Below are 19,765 nucleotides of genomic sequence, written 5' to 3' on the forward strand. Positions count from 1 at the left end.
ACAGAACAATAATATTCCATAACATTCACATACTATAACTTGTTCAGCCATTCTCCAACTGATGGGCATCTATTTAATTTCCAGTTTTTTGCCACTACGAAAAGGGCTACCATAAACATTTTTGCACACATGGGTCCCTTTCCTTCCTTTAAGATCTCTTTGGGATATAGCCCAATAAAAACACTGCTGGATAATTTTTTGAATATAGTTCCAAATTGCTCTCCAGAATGGTTGGATGTGTTCACTGTTCCACCAACAATGTATTAGTGTGTCAGTTTTCCCAGATCCCCTCAAACATTCGTCCTTGTCTTTTCCTGTCATCTTAGCCAATCTGAGAGGTATATAATGGTATTTCAGAGTTGTATTAATTTGCATTTCTCTGAGAGTGACTTAGAGTACCTTCTCATACAATTAGAAATAGTTTTAATTTCTTCATCTGAAAATAGTCTGTTCATATCCTTTATCATTTGGAGAATGACTCAAACTTATAAGGATTCAAGCCAATTCTCTATATATTTTAGAAACGAGGCCTTTATCAGAGCTCTTAAGTATAAAAATGATTTCCCAATTTCTTCCCTACTGATCTTGTCTACATGAGTTTTATTTGTACAAAATTATCTATCTGGTGTTCGATTATGAATTCCAGTTATTTGGACACAAATTCCTTCTCCACACTGAGAGGTAAACTACCCTATGTTCTTCTAATTTGCTTATAATATCACTCTATATGTCTAAATCATGAACCCATTTAGATGTTATGTGGTATTAGGTGTGAGTCAATCCCTAATTTCTTCCATACTAGTTTCTAATTTTCCCAGCAGTTTCTGTCAAGTAGTGAGTTCTTATCCCCAAAGTTGGGGTCTTTGGGTTTGTCAAACACTAGATTGCTTATAATTATTGACTATTTTGTCCTGTGAGCCTAACCTATTTTGGTGATCGACTATTCTGTTTCTTAGCCAATACCAAATGGTTTTGATGATCACTGGTTTATAATATAGTTTAAAGTCTGGCACAGCTAGGCCACCTTCATTAGCATTTTTTTTTCATTAATTCCCTTGAAATTCTTGACCTTTTGTTCTTACAGATAAAATTTGTTGTTTTTTTTTTTTTTTTTTTTTTAGATCTGTAAAATACTTTCTTGGGAGTTTGATGATGGCACTAAATAAGATTAATTTAGGTAGTATTGTCATTTTTATTATATTTACTTGGCCTACCCATGAGCAATTGATATTTTTCCAGCTGATTAGATCTGACTTTATTTGTGTGAAAAGTGTTTTGTAGTCATGTTCATATAGTTCCTGACTTTTCCTTGGTCAGATAGAGTTCCAAATATTTTATACTATTGACAGTTATTTTGAATGTAATTTCTTTTTGTATTTCTTGCTGCTGGACTTGCTGCTGATGATTTATGTGGATTTATTTTGTATCTTGCAACTTGCTAAAGTTGTGAATTGTTTTTAATAATTTTTGGTTGATTCTCTAGGGTTCTTTAAGTATATCATCATATTATTTGCAAAGAGTGATAATTTGGTTTCCTCATGCCCTATACCCTGATTCCTTTAATCTTTTTTTCTTATTGCCAAAGCTAACATTTCTAATGCAATATTGAATAGAAATGGTGATAGTGGACAGCTTTGTTTTACTCCTGATCTTACTGGGAATGGTTCTAGTTTGCCCCTATTACATATGATGCTTGCTGATGTTTTTAAATAGATGCTACTGATCATTTTAAGGAAAAGTCCATTTATTCCTATACTCTCTAGTGTTAGTAGGAATTCTAATTCTTAGTAGGAATGGGTGTTGGATTTTATCAAATGCTTTTTCTGCATCTATTGAGATAATCATGATTTCTGTTAGTTTGGTTATTGGTATAGTCATTTATGCTAATAGTTTTCCTAATATTGAATCAGCCCTACATTCTTGGTATAAATCCTATTTGGTCATAGTGTATTATCCTGTGAATGATTTTTTGTAATCTCGTTGCTAATATTTTATTAAGATTTTTGCATCAATATTCATTAGAGAAATTAGTCTATAATTTTCTCTGGCTTCACCCTAACTGCTTTAACTATCAGCACCATATCTATGTTGTAAAATGAATTTGGTAGGACTCCTTTCCCTATTTTTCAAATAATTTATATAGTATTGGAATTAATTGTTCTTTAAATGTTTGTTAGAATTCATATGTAAATCCATCTGGCCCTAGAGATCTTTTCTTAGGAAGTTGATTAATAGCTTGTTCTATTTCTTTTTCTAAAATAGGACTATTTAAATAATTAATTTCCTCTTTTGTTAACCTGGTCAATCTGTATTTTTTGTAGATATTCCTCCATATTAGCCTAATCCTAAATCCTAATGACTCCTTGGTATTTAACTTGTTTCTTTCTGGCTGCTTGCAATATCTTTTCCTTGGTGTGATAGCTCTGAAATTTTGTCCACAATATTCCTTGGGGATTTAATTTTGGGGTCTCTTTCTGGAGGTGATTGGTGAATTCTTTCAGTGGTTATTTTACCTTCTGATTCTAAGATTTCAGGGCAGTTTTCCCTTATGATTTCCTTTCCTGTAAAATAATGTCTAGGTTTTTTTTTTTTTTTTTTTAAATCATGGCTTTCAGGAAGTCCAGTAATCCTTAGATTATCTCTTCTAGATCTATTTTTCCAGGTCAGTTGTTTTTCCTATTAGGCATTTCATATTTTCTTCTATTTTTCTCTTTTTTTTTTTTTTGTTTTTGTTTTTGTTTGACTGATTCTTGAAGTTCTCTTGAGTCATTCACTTCCATTTGTTCAGTTCTCATTTTTACTATATTATTTTCTTAAGTTACCTTTTTTGTTTAGGTCCTTTTGTATTTGGCCAATTGAGTTTTTATTCATTGCATATTTTTCATATTTCACAAGTTTTGTTTTTCAATGAATTGGTGTCTTTTTCATATCTATTTTGTAAGGCATTATAGGCTTTTTCTATTCTTTCTTACAATGATCTCATTTCCTTTCCCCATTTTTCTTCTAACTCTCTTTTAAGATCCTTTATGCAATCTTCCAAGAAAGCCTTGTGAAAAAAGGTACCAGCTCATGTCTCTCTTTGGGGCTTCTTCTGGAGTTGTTTTGCCTTTAGGAACCTCAGGATTTGAGGTCTGTTCTCTCCATAAAAGCTATCTATGGTGAAAGTTCTTTTTGGTTTTTTTGTTTATCTTTATTATTATTATTATTATTATTATTATAACTTTTTATTGACAGAACCCATGCCTGGGTAATTTTTTTTTACAACATTATCCCTTGCACTCACTTCTGTTCTGACTTTTCTCCTCCCTGCCTTCACCCCTCCCCCAGATGGCAAGCAGTCCTATACATGTTGAATATGTCATCATATAGCCTAGATATAATATATGTGTGCAGAATTGAACAATTCTCTTGTTGCACAAGGAGAATTGGATTCAGAAGGTAAAAAATAACCTGGGAAGAAAAACAAAAATGCAAACAGTTTACATTCATTCCCCAGTGTTTTTTCTTTGGGTGTAGCTGCTTCTGTCCATCCTTGATCAATTGAAACTGAGTTAGATCTCTTTGTCGAAGAAATTCACTTCCATCAGAATACATCCTCATACAGTGTCATTGTTGAGGTATATAATGATCTCCTGGTTCTGCTCATTTTACTTAGCATCAGTTCATGTAAGTCTCTTCAAGCCTCTCTGTATTCATCCTGCTGGTCATTTCTTACAGAACAATAATATTCCATAACATTCATATACCACAGTTTACCCAACCATTCTCCAATTGATGGGCATCAATTCACTTTCCAGTTTCTATCTACTACAAACGGGGCTGCTGCACACATTTTGGCACATACAGGTCCCTTTCCCTTCTTTAAGATCTCTTTTGGAAATAAGCCCAGTAGAAACACTGCTGGATCAAAAGGATATCACAGTTTGATAACTTTTTGAGCATAATTCCAAATTGCTCTCCAGAATAGCTGGATGTGTTCACAATTCCACCAACAATGTTCCTGTTTTCCCACATTCCCTCCAGCATTCTGCATTACCTTTCCCTGTCATTCTAGCCAATCTAACAGGTGTGCAGTGGTATCTCAGAGTTGTCTTAATTTGCATTTCTCTGATTTATAATGACTTGGAGCATATTTTCATATGGCTAGAAATAGTTTCATTTTCTTTGAGAATTGTCTGTTCATATCCTTTGATCACCATTTTTTTTGAAGGCTTGAGGTCTGTTCATTGCAAAAGAGCAACAGCTGCTTTAGTTTGTCCTGGGGAGTTCTGCTGATTGATTTCTAGTGCTGGGTAATGGCACCTAGGTCCAGAGTTCTTCCTGGGCTCAGTGATTTACAATTTGCCTTTTGTAGCAATTCCGCCAAACCACCTGTTTGCAACCAGGACAGAGTGGCCTAAGAGGCTCACAGAAGATTCCCAGGTGGGTGGAAACTACAGTGCTCTGACTCTCTGTTACAGCTTCTTGCCCCATCTCCCTGTGCTGCTGTCTGGGTTCCACAGACTAACCCCCTGCCTGTTTGAAAACAGAACTGTTCTGAAGTTCTAACAAGGTATCTTCTTCTAAAATTGTGTTGTATTCCAAATATTTGTGGATTCTTTGTGTCCAAAACCAGTTCAGAGGCTTGATCTGCTGTTGATTTTAGAGAAGGTTAGAGAAGATCACAAAGTTGGGTCTGCTCTCCACCATCTTGGCTCTGCTCCCTCAAAATTTATTTAATGGGAGATAATTAATATAGGAAAGGCAGTAAAATTAAAAAGGTAATCAGTAAGGGTTTCTCATAATAAGGGTCTCATAGAAGGTGAGATTTGAAGGAAGTCTAGGAAGACAGCAGGCAGAAATGAAAAGGGAGAAATTTTCAGGCATGTGGGATATCTGGTGAAATTACCTGGAGTTGGGAAGTGGAGGTTCTTTTGCAAAGAATAGCAGGAGGGCTTTGTCACTGGATTGCTGAGTTTCCTATGTTGATGATCTCACTGGTCTTCATTCCACTCAACCAGATTAGCATTTCAAAGTTTGAAGCCTCATCCAAATCTATAAATCTCAGAGAATACAAGGTAAATTGTTAATAAGGAAATCCTATGTGGAATCCCAGGTTTTCAGCAGATTCTTATCTGTCAGAAGTTTTAGTGAAAGTTATTGGAAATGATTCGTTTGCTCTCAACTTTAGAAGAAGCTGGATAATTTAATAATGAAAGATGGTAGAATTATTTGTTAAACATAAAAATCAAAAGTTATATATATTCTTATCTATGAGACATAGATATCTTTCTTCCAAATTGAAGAAAATATCTATTGTTTTTAATGTAATTCTGATAAAGCCTATCAACAAACATTCAAGAACCATCTTGTGCTATGCATAAGTGCTTAGTGTTACAGAAACAAAGAATAAAGACAATCTGCACTCAAGGAGTTCAAACTAATGGGAGAAGCCAACATATAAAAAGGGTCTTAAATATGAAAGACAATAATCATGAATGGAATACTCTGTTTACTATGGTTCCTACCATTGAATCCTCCCTGTATTTCTAGTTGCAACCCAATTTCATCACAGTGCATAATTTTTTTGATATGTTTATATAATTTCTTTGTCACTGTTTTATTTGCATCAGTTTTTTTTTTTTTTTTACTGTTTCTACTATTTTTCTATTTCTATATTTCTACAGTTTTTTACTATTTTTACTACATCTATTTGGAGTTTTCTCTAATTCTCTTTCTCTTTATTCCTTCCTAATTTGTGAAATATTATTGAGTATTATTCAGTTTTTCTATGTCTTTAAAAGTAGTTTAGATAGGTTAATAATTTGAACTAATCACATTTTTTCCTATAAGAACTAATTTATAACTTTCTCAGTTTCTTTTCCTAAAATAGAAGTATTAAGGTTTTTAAAAATGACTCCTTAAGTACTTGCAATACTGCATTTCAAGTCTTATAAATTTTCAGCTATTTAATGCATATATAATTGGTGTCTATAATGTTGCTCATTTGTCATCATGCTACTTTAATATTTCAAAGGGTATATATTTCTGCAGTTAATTCCATAATGTAAAGCATCCAATTTCAAAATTTTAATACCGAGAACAAAGTTGTGTCATCTCAGATTGTGAATGGAAAACATAAGATTACAAGACTTATTTGGGAAATTATATTCTAGTAAAATCTCTTTTAAGGAGAATATAGAACTTAAGTCAGTATAATAAACAGAAGAAATCTATTAGGAAGACCTTTACTTACTCCCTGAATTAACACTAGGCATGTCCTACTCATGCCAAATACAGATAAAACTTAACTTACTTTGAAACAGTAAGTACAAACTTAATCTTTGCTGCCTTCATGCTAACAGAGAATAAACCCTATTTCCACTGACAAAATCTATTTCTTTTTTTCATTCGCTTTATTCGGTTACAAGGAAATGATATTTTTTGTAGAAGCGAGAAAGGGAAATGAAGAGAGTAAAGTATGAAGAAGTAAAGGAAAGAGAGACAAGGCTGGAAAGACAATATTATTTTCATGACAAAACTGAACCTTCTCAATTCAAGAAACATTTTTCTAATAAAGGAACATATAATTATGTCAAAAAGGCACATGTGTGCATGGTTTTTGTTGTTGCTGTTAAACCTTTTCTTTGATCTGTTAGTTTCAAATTAGGGAAGTTTTGTGGTCTTCAATTATCATTATGTTTTGTCTCTTGTGGTTCTGTTTAGACTGTCTCTTATAATTTTGACCTGTAAATTATTTGATACATGAATTAGGAATTGCTGCAATTTATTTTTTTTCTTTATTATATTGTATTCTAATTTGTCTCTTTTAAATTTTTATTCCACTTTTTCAAACACTTGTCAATTCCATACAGGCTCTCCTCTACCCTCTACTCTCCCACCCCTCTTAGAGTTGGATGATATATTTTAAAAATTGTTTTTATGTTCAGTTCCAAAATTCTCTCCCTCTCTTCCCTTCCCCTTAACCCCACATTGAAAAAGTTAAAAAACACACACACACACACACACACACACACACACACACATACACATACACACACAGTACAAATATGAATAGTTATATAAAATAATTATTTGCATTAGCCTAGTTCTTCATCTCAGAAAAAAAGCAAGAAAAAGAAGTAGAAGAAAATAATGCTTCATTTTGCACTCTGAGTTTGTTAGTTTTCTATCAATAGGTGAATAGCACTTTTCATCATGAATTCTTCATAATTTTAGTTAGTTATTGTGTGATCTGACTTACTAAGTTTTCACAGTTGATTATCATTATAATTTTGCTGTATATTGTTCAACTTGTTCTGCTCATTTCATTTTGTGCCAGCTCATGCAAGTCTTCCCAGGTTTGTCCTGAAACTTATTCCCATCATCATTTCTTAGAACTTGGTAGTATTCTATTATATTCATGAACCAAGACTTGCTCACCTGTTGATGAAGATTGCCTCAATTTCCATTCTTTGCCATCATAGAAAGGGCTGTTACAATTTTTTTTTTAAACATATACATTCCTTTTCTCTTTCTTTGGTCTTTTGGGATATAGATCTTCTAGTAGTATCATTTTGATCAAAGGGTATGCATAGTGAAATAGATTTTTTAAAAAGCATATTCCATTCAGCACTTCTGGTTTGGTGGTGTAGATTTTTCTTCTGGTTTTGCCCACTTCATTTTGTATTAGTTGTGTTTTCCCAACTTTCTCTGAATCCCTTTCATAATTTCATGGTATGCAATGATATTCCATTACATCAGAGGCTCCTAATCTTTTTTGTGCCATGGACTCCTTTGGCAGTTTGGTAAAGCTCAATACAATTTTTTAAATATATAAAAGAAAATGCAAAATCGTACTGAAGAAACCAGTTATATTGAAATACAGTTACCAAAACAAAACAAAAATTAATCAAATCAGATAATAATAAATATTAAAAATAAATCCATGGATCCTCTAAATTTCATGGAGTCTTTACTGTGTATATGGTCTCAGTTAAAAATCCCTGCATAATATTTACACATGATAATCATATACTAATTAAAATGCATCTCTTTTGGTTTTTAGTGATTTACTACAACAAAAATTGGTACTAATAATATTTTTGTATGTATATGTCCTCCCCTTTTTCTTTTATGTTTATGGACCATATGTTACCTAATGATATTATTGGGCCATGCTACATGCATAGTTTAGTGACTGCCTTCCAGAATAGGTAAATCAGCTCATCTTATCACAGAGATAAGGCAGTGGTATATCTATTCTCCCATTTAACCTCCAACAATTATCATTTTTCCTTTTTGTTATCTCTACCAATTCATTTGAGATAGAACCTCAAAGTTGTTTTAATTTAAATTTCTTTTTTTATGAATAATTTCTTCATATGGATGAATGTCTGATTCTTCTTTGTTTGGTCTGTTGTATTGATATACTTTTTCTAAATTTTAATTGGTAACATGGTTTTCATTGCTATTGTTTTATAACATAATTTGAGCTAATGAATTATTATTCACTTCCATTCATTCCTACTTTTTGTACTATATGCCTTTAAGTTAATTTTCTCTGTCTCAGTAAAATATTACTTTGGTGATTATTCTAGCACTAAATCCATAAATTAATTTAAATGTTATTTTAATGTTTATCGTATTTGATATGACCCAACCATTAGCACTGAATTTTCCTCTAATTATTTAAGTTTTCTTCTTCATTTGTTCAAGAAGCATTTTGTAACTATTTTTACAAGTATATTTTAGAATCCCAGATGTTTTATGCATTTTGTGATTATTTTGAGTGGAACTTTCTTTTCTCTATTTACTGCCTGGATTTTATTATTTTTGTGTAATAATTCTGTTGATTTTTGGGGGGGGGTTTAATTTGTAATCTGATAATTTTTGTAAACTATTAATGTCAAAATTAGTTGTTATTGGGTTTTCTTTTTTTTTCCTTTTTTACTAATTAGGATTTTCTAAGTAAATCACATGTAGACAGAAAGTAGGAACAGTTTTATCTCCTCTTTAGTAGTTTTCTTTGCCTTTTTTTTTTTTTTTTGTTATTGAGACCATTTCTAAAAATTGTCAAATAACAGCAGGGAAATGGCACATTCTTGTTTTAGTTCTTTAATTACTGAAAGCTTCTGTTGTTTATCCATCTCATTGCTAAGGTTCTTGGATGTTTTTAATCATTTTTAAAAAAAGATTTCTTTATGTCTATATTTTATAGCATTTGTAGAAAAAAATCAGTGTTATATTTTATCAAAGATTTTCTGCATCTATTACTATAAATATTGTTTTGTATGCTTTTATTTCTAGTATTGTAGTGTTCTTGTTCTTCTTTTCTATAATATAATGGTTCTCTCTGAGCAGGTTTCTTGGGAAGGTTTTCTGGAGGCAGCCTTAGTTTCCGTTCAAGTAATAATCACCTCGAATACAACCAGCTGATAAAATCCAAATGTTTATTTTCTCCTTCTTATCTCTTTCCTTGGGCCCAGTTAGCTCTCTTAGAGGCCTATTTCTCTGCTTGGTTCCAAGAGCTCTTGCAGCTTGTCCTTTGCCTCGGCTTTCTTCAGCCTCTAGCCAGCACAAAGGTGGAAGATGGAATGAATCTGACTCCTTCTGAGAGTGGGCTTGTGGGCTTCCTCCCAGAGTGCTCTTTGGCCCTAAGAACCTCTTGCTTATATGAGCTCTCTAAAGGTGGGAACACAAGCATTGTTTCTATCAGCTCCACTTAGTACATTGTTTCAAGTTCTGGTCCATAACATCTCCTTGTAAGATCAGACCAGTCATACTGAACCATGCTAAATTAGATAATTATTGTCTCTATCAATTCTAATGACTTAACAGCTTGTAAGGATTTTAACATAGTATGATTAAGTAAGATAGGGACTATACTTGTGATTTCATAGATATGAGTACCTCTCAGGTTAAGAATCTTAACTAGCCCTCTGTGCAACATTTAGACTTAGAAAAGGGATATGTATAGTAGTGGTGACAAGTTCAAGTAGAATAAGGGCCACCAATCCATGCATAACAGTCTCTATAGCTCTCATCTGAGGCCCACATATTTATATTATCTATGTTTTATGTTTTTATTTATTTTATTAAATATTTCTTAATTATATCTGGGTCTGGGTCAGGCTATACTTAGCAGTGTTGTTGGCAGTATGTTGTGGACTGTAGACATGTTTCTCTAATACCTCTGGCCTAGAGCACTGAGAAATGAAGTAGTGACTTCACTTGTATCACACTGCCTGTATGTGGATTAATTATATTCATTGTTTTTATAAGGTTGAATCATTCTCACATTCTTAGTATTGACCCAACTTGATCTTAATGGATATTTTTAAAATATAAAATGCAGTAGTCTTTTTACAAGGATTTAATTTAAAAATTTTAGGTTTATATTCATTAAGGGTTTTGGTCCTTTGTTTGCTTTCTTTGCTTTAGCTTTTCCCTATTTCGGTATTGAACCAAATTTATGTGATAAAAGAAATTTGATAGATTCCTTTCTGAATTTTGGATAATAATTTGCATTACCCTTTAAATTAATTACCCTTCATTACCCTTTAAAAGTTTGATAGGATTTTCTAAATTTCTATGAACCAAGACTCCTTTCACCTTCAAACCCAATAGTTTCAGCAAAGTAAATTTCCTTTTCTGAAATTGTATTATTTATTATATATTACATTTATATTGAATCATTAATATTATAATACTAGGTAATTTATTATATTATATTCATTTTTATTTGACCTTTGGCTTATTTGAGTATCTTCTATTTCTATACATAGTCTAATGCTTTTGAATGCTTATTCTCCTGGCACATAACTGTGAAATATATGACTAGGCTATAAGTGCTGAATTGACATTTTAGTAATTCTGCCCCCCCTCAAAAAATATTTGGCTTGTCTGGTAATCATCAACTCAATAATGACTTATTCTTTAAATCCTTGGGACATATTGGGGTACAATATTATTCTCTATAATTAATTAATTGGATTTAGTAGTTGTTATTGTTTGCTGAATGTTAATGGATTTTTTTTCCCCAGAGGTAAAAACTATGAATGTTTTGTATAAAGTACACAAGCATATATGTGACTATATTTGGAAGTTCTATATTGTTAATAAATGTGTGATACCTTCTATTAAAAGATATGAAAGCACAGTTATATCAGACAGAAAGCTAGTAAAGTGCTTTGCTAGTAAATCATGTACCTCTGTGAATCATTTGATCAAATACTTTTTATGAATTTTACTTGGTCCTGCTATTATGCAGGCAGTTTTAGTTATTTCCTTTAATATTATTATTCTATTTATTATTTTGATTGTACTCAGGATTTTTTATTTCACATTTGGTCAACTTGCACTCATTTTTTGCGTTTATTTTGACTATATAACCAGAAGTCTTCTGTATTCTTTTCCCTATGTTTATTTTTATTTATTTATTTATTTGTTTAGTGTTTAATTTTCTAATACAATCTGGCTAAATGTTATAATCTTCTAGTGTTTTTCTCTGTGTTTTCAGTCATTTTCTCAAGTTGTTTTTGCCGTGTGACATGATATTTATCCTTAGGAATATGATTAAATAATTCCACCTTTTCTTCTGGCTTTCTTAACCTTAGTGTTGTGTCTAGGTCATAAAATGTTTTTACATTATGTTGATAATAAGCTGGTAGAGTTTGTTTTTCATGTATCCAAAGGGAACAAAAAAGATCATCTTTTGGCACAATGGTGAGATACAGACAGAGAGTAAATATTATATTATCTTTAGAGAACAGGAAAAGTAGATAAAGGATATTATCTGATAGGATAGATAAGAGGAAGAGGACCAGTTAGATAGGAAGATAAGTAAGAAATGGCTGTTGTATAACATTGATAGTTTTGGAATGTCATGAAATCTAGAGAAAGGCCCCTAACATGTTGGTTGTATCTCCTGTGAAGGATTTAGGAGAGGACAGAGGCAGAAGTTATATATATGCAAGAGTGTGTATAAGTTGTAATTTGTACCATCCTAGAAGTACTTACATTGATGAAATCTTGTTGGAGTCTTGCTCCAGAAGTGCTGAAGGATGAGGGCCAGGCAAAAGAATGTCTTATGCAATCTTCAAATTTATTGGTCAGAGACACACACACACACACACACACACACACACACACACACACACATATATACATATGTGTGTGTATGTATGCATGGTTCTAATGCCTGTAGAGTCAATACATAGTATACTATGTTAGAGTTCAAAATGTTGGAGTTCTTGTTCTTCTCAAAACACAGCCGGTTTAGCTTAAAGCCCTCCGGATGTCTCCAAATCCAAAGGTTCTGTCCTTCAGCCTCTGCCTCTGCTTTCTTCAGCCTCCGACCAGCACAGAGATGGAATGAATCTCTTGTCTCCTTCACTTGGGGCTCGGCTAGCTTTCTGGTGAGTCTTTCAGACCAGCTTGGTCTCAGTGAGGGGCATGCAGGAGCCCAGCCACCAGCTACAGTGGTGTGAGATGAAGATGAATCTGGTTGTCCACTGAATTCTCCACTCGTAACTTTATCCTCTGAAAACTCTTCATCTGCCACCAGGCAGCCAAGTGGAATATATTCTGCCTTGCCTCGGAGAGAGGGCTTCTGGCGTAATTCCGCTGAAATCCGTCAAAGTGCTCTCTGCACCAGAGTCGCTCCTCTCGAGTCCAGCTGAACTCTCCTCTGCGACCAGCCAGCCAAGTGGAAAATGTGTTCTGGAATAGATCTCTCATCACTGGCCTTATATCTGACTCTTCTGAGAGAATGGGATTATGGGTTTTCTCCCATAGTGCTCTCTGCCCAAAGAGCTTTAAGGGAGGTGTGAACTCCCTTGAAGTTAGAAAGTTTACTTTGTGAAGCTGGCATACTTGTGAACTCCAATGAGTAAATGTGTGAACACAAGCCTTGTATTAATTAGTTCTACTTAGTACCTTGTTTCAGGTTCTGCCCAAAACATCTTCTTGTAAGATTAGATCAACTCTAATTAGTTAGCAGTTTGTAAAGATTCCAACAATACTATGTGATGATACTATGAAAATAATACTCTTTGATATTCCTGTATCCCCTCTAACAAATCCAATGTACTGAGATGCAAATGGTTAGGTCAGGATTTTGGCCACTTCTGCAGAAATGTAAATAGTTGTGATAGCATCAGAGCAAAATTATCATACCAGTGTCCTTAAGTACATTTCTCCCAAATGCCTGTAGTCTCCATTATAGGCTGCTTTTTCTGTCCTAAGTTCAAAGGTATGTCTTTGATCTCTTATATAGCTAAGTTTGCATTTTGCTTCAGTCACCAGGATCTTTATCTATGTATTAAATAGGTCTATCTCCACTATTGTTTATTGGAAGGGAAATTGGTAAGTAGGTAGGCTAAGTTGCAAAACCTGAAATGGACTCTTACCTCCTGGCTCTCTACAAAATCTCACTGAAACTATGATGCTCTATCAAGATTTTTGACTTGAGTATCTTTGTCTAATAATGGCAATGGCTGAATTTAATTTTGGCTTTATTGTTTGCTGGAATTTTTGAATCAAAAATAATTATAAATATAGTTGAAAAAGACCAGGCAAGTGCCATTTTTGCTGTGGAGTAAAACAAGTCAGCAGTAAAGAATAAGACAATTACAGTGATTCAAATCTTAGGTTCCAAGCCCAGTTTTTACCTATTTTGAGTACTTTTCATTTTGAGAAAGGAATATTTAGGCATCTATGGCATTCCTCCCCAGATGGCTCTATATTTTCTGTTGTGAGTAAAGGGATTCTTGTATTTGCTATGTAAAATGGTGATTAGAACCTTTCTGAAGTCAGTAGTGAGTATTTTAGATCTTTAACTTCATATATTTGTCCTAAGAGTCATGGAAACAGGCTCAAAGGTCATAAATCTGAGGAAAAACTTTGTGCTCACAAAGAGAAGCTTTCTATGGATTTGTGTGAAACTTTTTTTGTCTCCATTAAAATAAGAGTAATAGATATAAGTTGATTGTGTCTTATTCTCACTCTGGATTATATAAAGCAGGGTTTCTTAAATTGAGATCTGTCAATTTTTTTTTGAAGAATAACCAGTTCAATATAGCTTTATAATCCCATTTATTATATTTTATGTATTTTAAAATATTATAATGAAATTATCTGTCTTCACCAGATTGCCATGGGGCCCATGACATATAAAAAAATCAAGAACCCCTGGTTCTAAAACATTCCTAAGTTCTGACAGTGTTCAGGGAAGATCTGAGGGAAAGCATTTTCCATAGATGGTTTATAGTGTCCTAATTTTTTAAATCTAACAAATGTACTGATTTATGGACCTTAAATATAAACAATCAGTCCCTCTTTTTCTTCAATCTGCTTACTGTAATTTTGGGGTAATTTTGTGGGTATATTTACTGCTAATTCTTTCATGTCTTATATTGAATTTTTTTTTTTTTTAAGGCTTCTAGGCAAGTATTTTAAAAACACAATTGAGATTATTAAGTTAAGATGTCTGGTACAGTTACTCGCAGCTTTAAGTTTTCTTCTTTCCAAATTGTAAAATATGTTAGGATTTTTATTGACTTGGTTGCATGTGCAGTTGTTTTAAAGTACCAGGCTGTCTAGATAATAAATCAGCACATTGTATAGCTTGATATGTTATCTTCTTCTCATTTGGTTTCCATATTTGAGTCTTAAAGAAAAGCCCAGAGAAAGAGATTTCATAAAGTGTTTGGGCATAGTATATTTGGCTCTGTGCTATTGTACCACATTTTCCACTTGTAAAAAATGTTTCTGCTTATGGGGTGGAAAGGACATTGAGATAACATCTTGGCTTTAGTTTGAAAACATTGTTTCTTAGTTTGAAACAATAATTTCCTCTCTTAGGTTTTAAAAAATAGGGATACTATATTTAACTTTCCTTATGTGGCTATGAACTTCACCCAGAGCCTAAAAAGCTTAATCACTTCTTAACAATATCTTATTCTCTTATTTGCTTCATTACCTTCTTTGCTGCATTCTTTTAGATCATTTCAGAGATAATAAAAACATTTTTTCTAGGAAAGTGAAATAGTTATGTTTTGAAAAATCTGTCTTTCATTACCAGCACAAAGTTGAATGTTGTAAAAATCCTCTTGAATAAATAAAATTGAAAAGTATTTAATTTTGTAAATAGAGAAATTCTAGATGATAGTTGAATCTAATAATTTTTATTAAACATTTTTTAAATTCCATTGTCTATTGGAAACAAGAACTATCAATAATCAAACCTTTCACATAATCTGTAGGCAGTTGTTGTAATGGGGCCAATTAATTCGCTTCATTAAGTAATCTTGGTGTAAGGCTTTTATGTAAATCCTAATAGTTCAGTAAACCATCCCTTTTTAATTCTTCTTATTTCATGGAAAGGATTGTAGGTCAGTCGAAAGAGGAAGGAACTTGTAGGAGTTGTAGGCTCTACTTCAATGACTTTGAGCCAGCTATTTAACTTTTCTCATTTTCTCTTCATCTATAATATTCACTGATTGAACTAGAAATATAAGATTTTCTCAACTCTTAATAATTTTTGATTTTAAAATCCAGCTAGAATAAATAAAAAGTCTTACTTAGGAGTTCAAAAGATCAACTGTACCAAGTATAGAACAGGAGAAGCCAAAGTAGACAGCATTTTTTTTTTTTTTTGAAAAGGACTTGGACATTTATTGAACCACACATCCAGTATAAGTCAGATTTTAATTTTGTAGTTTAAAATGCTTATATGAATTTAGATAGATATTAAAAGAAGCATAAAATTGAGAATAAGGGTCAATATGGCTCACTGTTTTCGGTTCTCATCAGACCACATCTGAAGTATTGTATTCATTTTATTCTAAGTATCATATTTTGGTAAGGAAATTGATAAATTTGATAAAGGAGGACAACTAAGATATTGTGAAACAATGTACTAAAGGAACTAGAAATATTTGGGATAAGAAAAGACTTAGAAGAGACAGGGGTACCATCTTCACATCTTTGAAAAGTTGTCATCTGGAAAAGATCTTGCACTTGTTTCATTAGGCCCAAAAGAACAGAATGAAAAATTTTACAGAAGTGTTCTGTTAGAATTGTCTAAAAGTGAAATGAGCCAGCTCCTCAAATAGGATCTGGAAGTTGGAATTACTTAATAAGGAGCTATTACAGAGGGGATTTATGCATCAAATATAGATTGGACTAAAATATATCTGATATATCTTTTCAGCTCAGAGAATCTATAACTCTTTGAGTATGAGTTTTTATCTACTGTTGTATCATCATACCCAACACTACACAACCAGAACACACAAATGAAGTCAACAGGGTATGTGTAATAACTAGTCTCTCCCACTCAGAGTTAGTCTTTGAGCAAATGAAGTTAAATATATAATTCTTTTTAATTATCTCACCTGTGTTTCCACCAGGTTACACATTCACCATCTATTAGTATTAGGTTTTTAACTCATAGAATGTTAGATGTAAAAAGAACCATGGGGAATACCCAGGGAAATCTTTTCTAGATTATATGATTAAAGAAACTGAGGCTTAAAACAAGAAGAAAACCATTTGTTCAATGAATAGAATAAATAGCAAATTTGTACAAATATGGGAAAATTATCATGTAATAATACAAAATACAGAGTTTATATTTGATATAAACTTGGTAGCTGTTAGGATTCTTACAAGGTGCTAAGCCACTGTAATTATTAGAGACTATGTTTATGTACATAGTTCATGTACATTACTTGCAAGATAATCCCCAATGAAAGAAAATGTGTCTTCAAGTTTTGTTTTGTTTTTTAAAGCAGGCTCATTCTTGGGAGCTGAAGGTATCAGAAAACAATAACTTGTATAGTGTCTTTAAAGTGATTTAAGAAAAAAGGTGATAATGATACTTAGTTGAATGAAATGCTATAGCTACTTGTTAGAACATTGCTCCACGTGATCTTTTCTGGATTTATTATGTGAGAGTTTCCTCATGTGTCTCCTCAAGTAAAGTCACTATATTCAGTAAAAGCCACACATAATAAAGATACTTCATGCCTAGGTATTAGTCTTTTCTGCCAACATCAACAACATAAAGGAGTTCTGTTGTACTATTGGGTATGGGTACAACTAACTAACATGGAGTGCCTCTCCACTTAACAGCTTGAAGAAATTTCAGACATATCCTGAAATATAACATGGTATGCCCATGAAGAAATAGAGGCAGATATTTTTACTTCTACTCTATACATTAATAAACTGATTACAGAGAAGTTGTGTATTCATTCTTTCCAATGGAACAAACTTTGTTTTGTTCATCTGAGCTCTCCCTTTTGAAAACAATGCTTTTCATTTAGATCAGAAGCATGCAGTGTTTGATTTTTCCAGATATATTAATTCTGAATTACTCTTGTCTTATGTTAGTGTGAATACACACACCCGAACATATACACTCATATGCACCCATACACACTCCTTTTCTGGTCAAGGTCTTATGTGTTCTCTGTACTTTTAAAATACCACTGTGACAATAAATTGGATTGTACTTCTGAGTTCTTCTATTTGTGGTTATCAATCTAAGCAGCTCCTTATTTCCATTTTCTCTTACCATGAGCTCTCTGTCTTGAAGGCTTCTATTTGTTTATCTTATACTTTTAGATCTTTTTCATTCCTGAATCAAACATAATGGAATTTCCCCTCCTTCAATGTTACCTATGGTGCTGGAGAGCAAAATCACATATTGAATGAGAGTATCTTTCAACTGGTTTGAGATACATTTAGATTATATTAAATTTTATTTTATCTAATATCCCTTTTCCCATCTTTCTTTTAACCTCAAACCCTTGTAACAAAAATACTGTAATCTAATTAAATTCTTATTATAAAATATGCTATATGCATTTTTCCCAAATGGAGGTATGATAGTTTTTATGAAAAAAAAAAGAGAAAAATAAAATGAAAGCTAAAAAGCTGCTGAAGTTTTCTGTCAGATAGCTTTATTCAATTTAATAATGGAAGTCCCAACATTTTTGTTCTTTTTCTTGTTTTTTCATTGTAAGGGGCATTTCCTTTTGAATACATATAACAATTTAACTCAGAGCAGTACTATATTTCTTTCAAGTCACATAAAATCTAATAAATGTTAGTGTTCTATATACTCTTCATAAACTAAATAGCTAATAAAACTTTGAATCAGCTTGACAATGCTATTTATTCCTAGTATCACTGTTTGATAGGGAACAAAGAATTAATGGTGCATTGCTCATCACTGCCATCTCTCCACTCTCACAAAGTATATACCCTTCCTTCCCCTCTTTGATGCATCTATAGCAGCTGGGAAGTACTGCATGCCAATTTGCCTCAGTGAGAAGCCTCAGATGAGTTCTGACAGACTTTTCAGAGGCATAGGCAAAAGAAATCAGCAACTCTCGGTACTTGATCTGGAAATAAATTTGATCAAATCTGGCTGAAACTTATCTGGGCAGTCCCTTGGGATCACTCTAGGCTCCTGACTTCTAAAAGGTTATTGATGATATTTTCTGAGTATGTTCTCAGAAACATCCTGCTAGCAGGATCACATTTGAATTTGTAAGGCATCTCCAGCTATTTGTATTGCATTTTTATCTTGAATTTTCTCCCCAAATCATGTTTTAGTTTCACCATCATTACGTAAGCTCAGTGTCTTTGGCCTCTACTTGACAACATAGATAAAACATCCCTTTGGAAAGTAGGTGCACACTTGAAGTCTGAGTGTCTAGTTTACCTTAAATGTACACAAAACTGCTGCTTGATATATTGAAGACAAATTTTTGGCATTTCTAACCATATCCACTTTCATTTTCTTCTGAGACAAAACACGTTGGAGGAAACTCAAGGTAAAGATCTCAGGAAAGAACAGAGTTGTACTTTAGAACAGTGATACCTCAAACTGTGCATACCCTTTGATCCAGCAATGTTTCTACTGAGCTTATACCCCAAAGAGATATTAAAGAAGGGAAAGGGACCTGTATGTGCCAAAATGTTTGTGGCAGCCCTGTTTGTAGTGGCTAGAAGCTGGAAAATGAATGGATGCCATCAATTGGAGAATGGCTGGGTAAATTGTGGTATATGAACGTTATGGAATATTATTGTTCTGTAAGGAATGACCAGCAGGATGAATACAGGGAGGATTGGCGAGACTTACATGAACTGATGCTAAGTGAAATGAGCAGAACCAGGAGATCATTATATACCTCAACAACGATACTGTTTGAGGATGTATTCTGATGGAAGTGGATCTCTTCGATAAAGAGAGCTAATTCAGTTTCAATTGATCAAAGATGGATAGAAGCAGCTACACCCAAAGAAAGAACACTGGGAAATGAATATAAACTGCTTACATTTTTGTTTTTCTTCCTGGGTTATTTATACCTTCTGAATTCAATTCTCCCTGTGCAACAAGAAAACTGTTCAGTTCTGCACACATATATTGTATCTATGTACCTATTCAACATGTGTAAAGGACTGCTTGCCATCTGGGGGAGGGGGTGGAGGAAGAGAGGGGAAAAATCGGAATAGAAGTGAATGCAAGGGATAATGCTGTAAAAAATTACCCTGGCATGGCTTCTATCAATAAAAAGTTATTTAAAAAAAAAAAAAAAGACCAGTGATACCTAAGGATATTTGACAAAAGTAGAAACATTAAAACTAAAAGAATAAAGAAAATTTCCATGTCAGTTAGCCCCATTGTGCCCCTTGTTAAGTAATCTCCAGTGTTTTAATCATATTTAGCCTCTTTTTAATAGCAATTTAGTCATTTAGAAAAATAATT

At 33.0% G+C, this 19,765-nt stretch overlaps 1 protein-coding gene across 3 annotated transcripts in view; it reads left to right on the forward strand.

The window, feature by feature from the left end:
* Window positions 1-19,765, forward strand: part of FUT8 (fucosyltransferase 8) — a 425,078-nt gene that overhangs the window by 304,835 nt on the left and 100,478 nt on the right. The gene's annotated exons all lie outside the window — the stretch shown is intronic.

The sequence above is a fragment of the Antechinus flavipes genome, chromosome 2 (assembly GCF_016432865.1).
Source record: "Antechinus flavipes isolate AdamAnt ecotype Samford, QLD, Australia chromosome 2, AdamAnt_v2, whole genome shotgun sequence".
NCBI classification, from domain to species: Eukaryota; Metazoa; Chordata; class Mammalia; order Dasyuromorphia; family Dasyuridae; genus Antechinus; species Antechinus flavipes.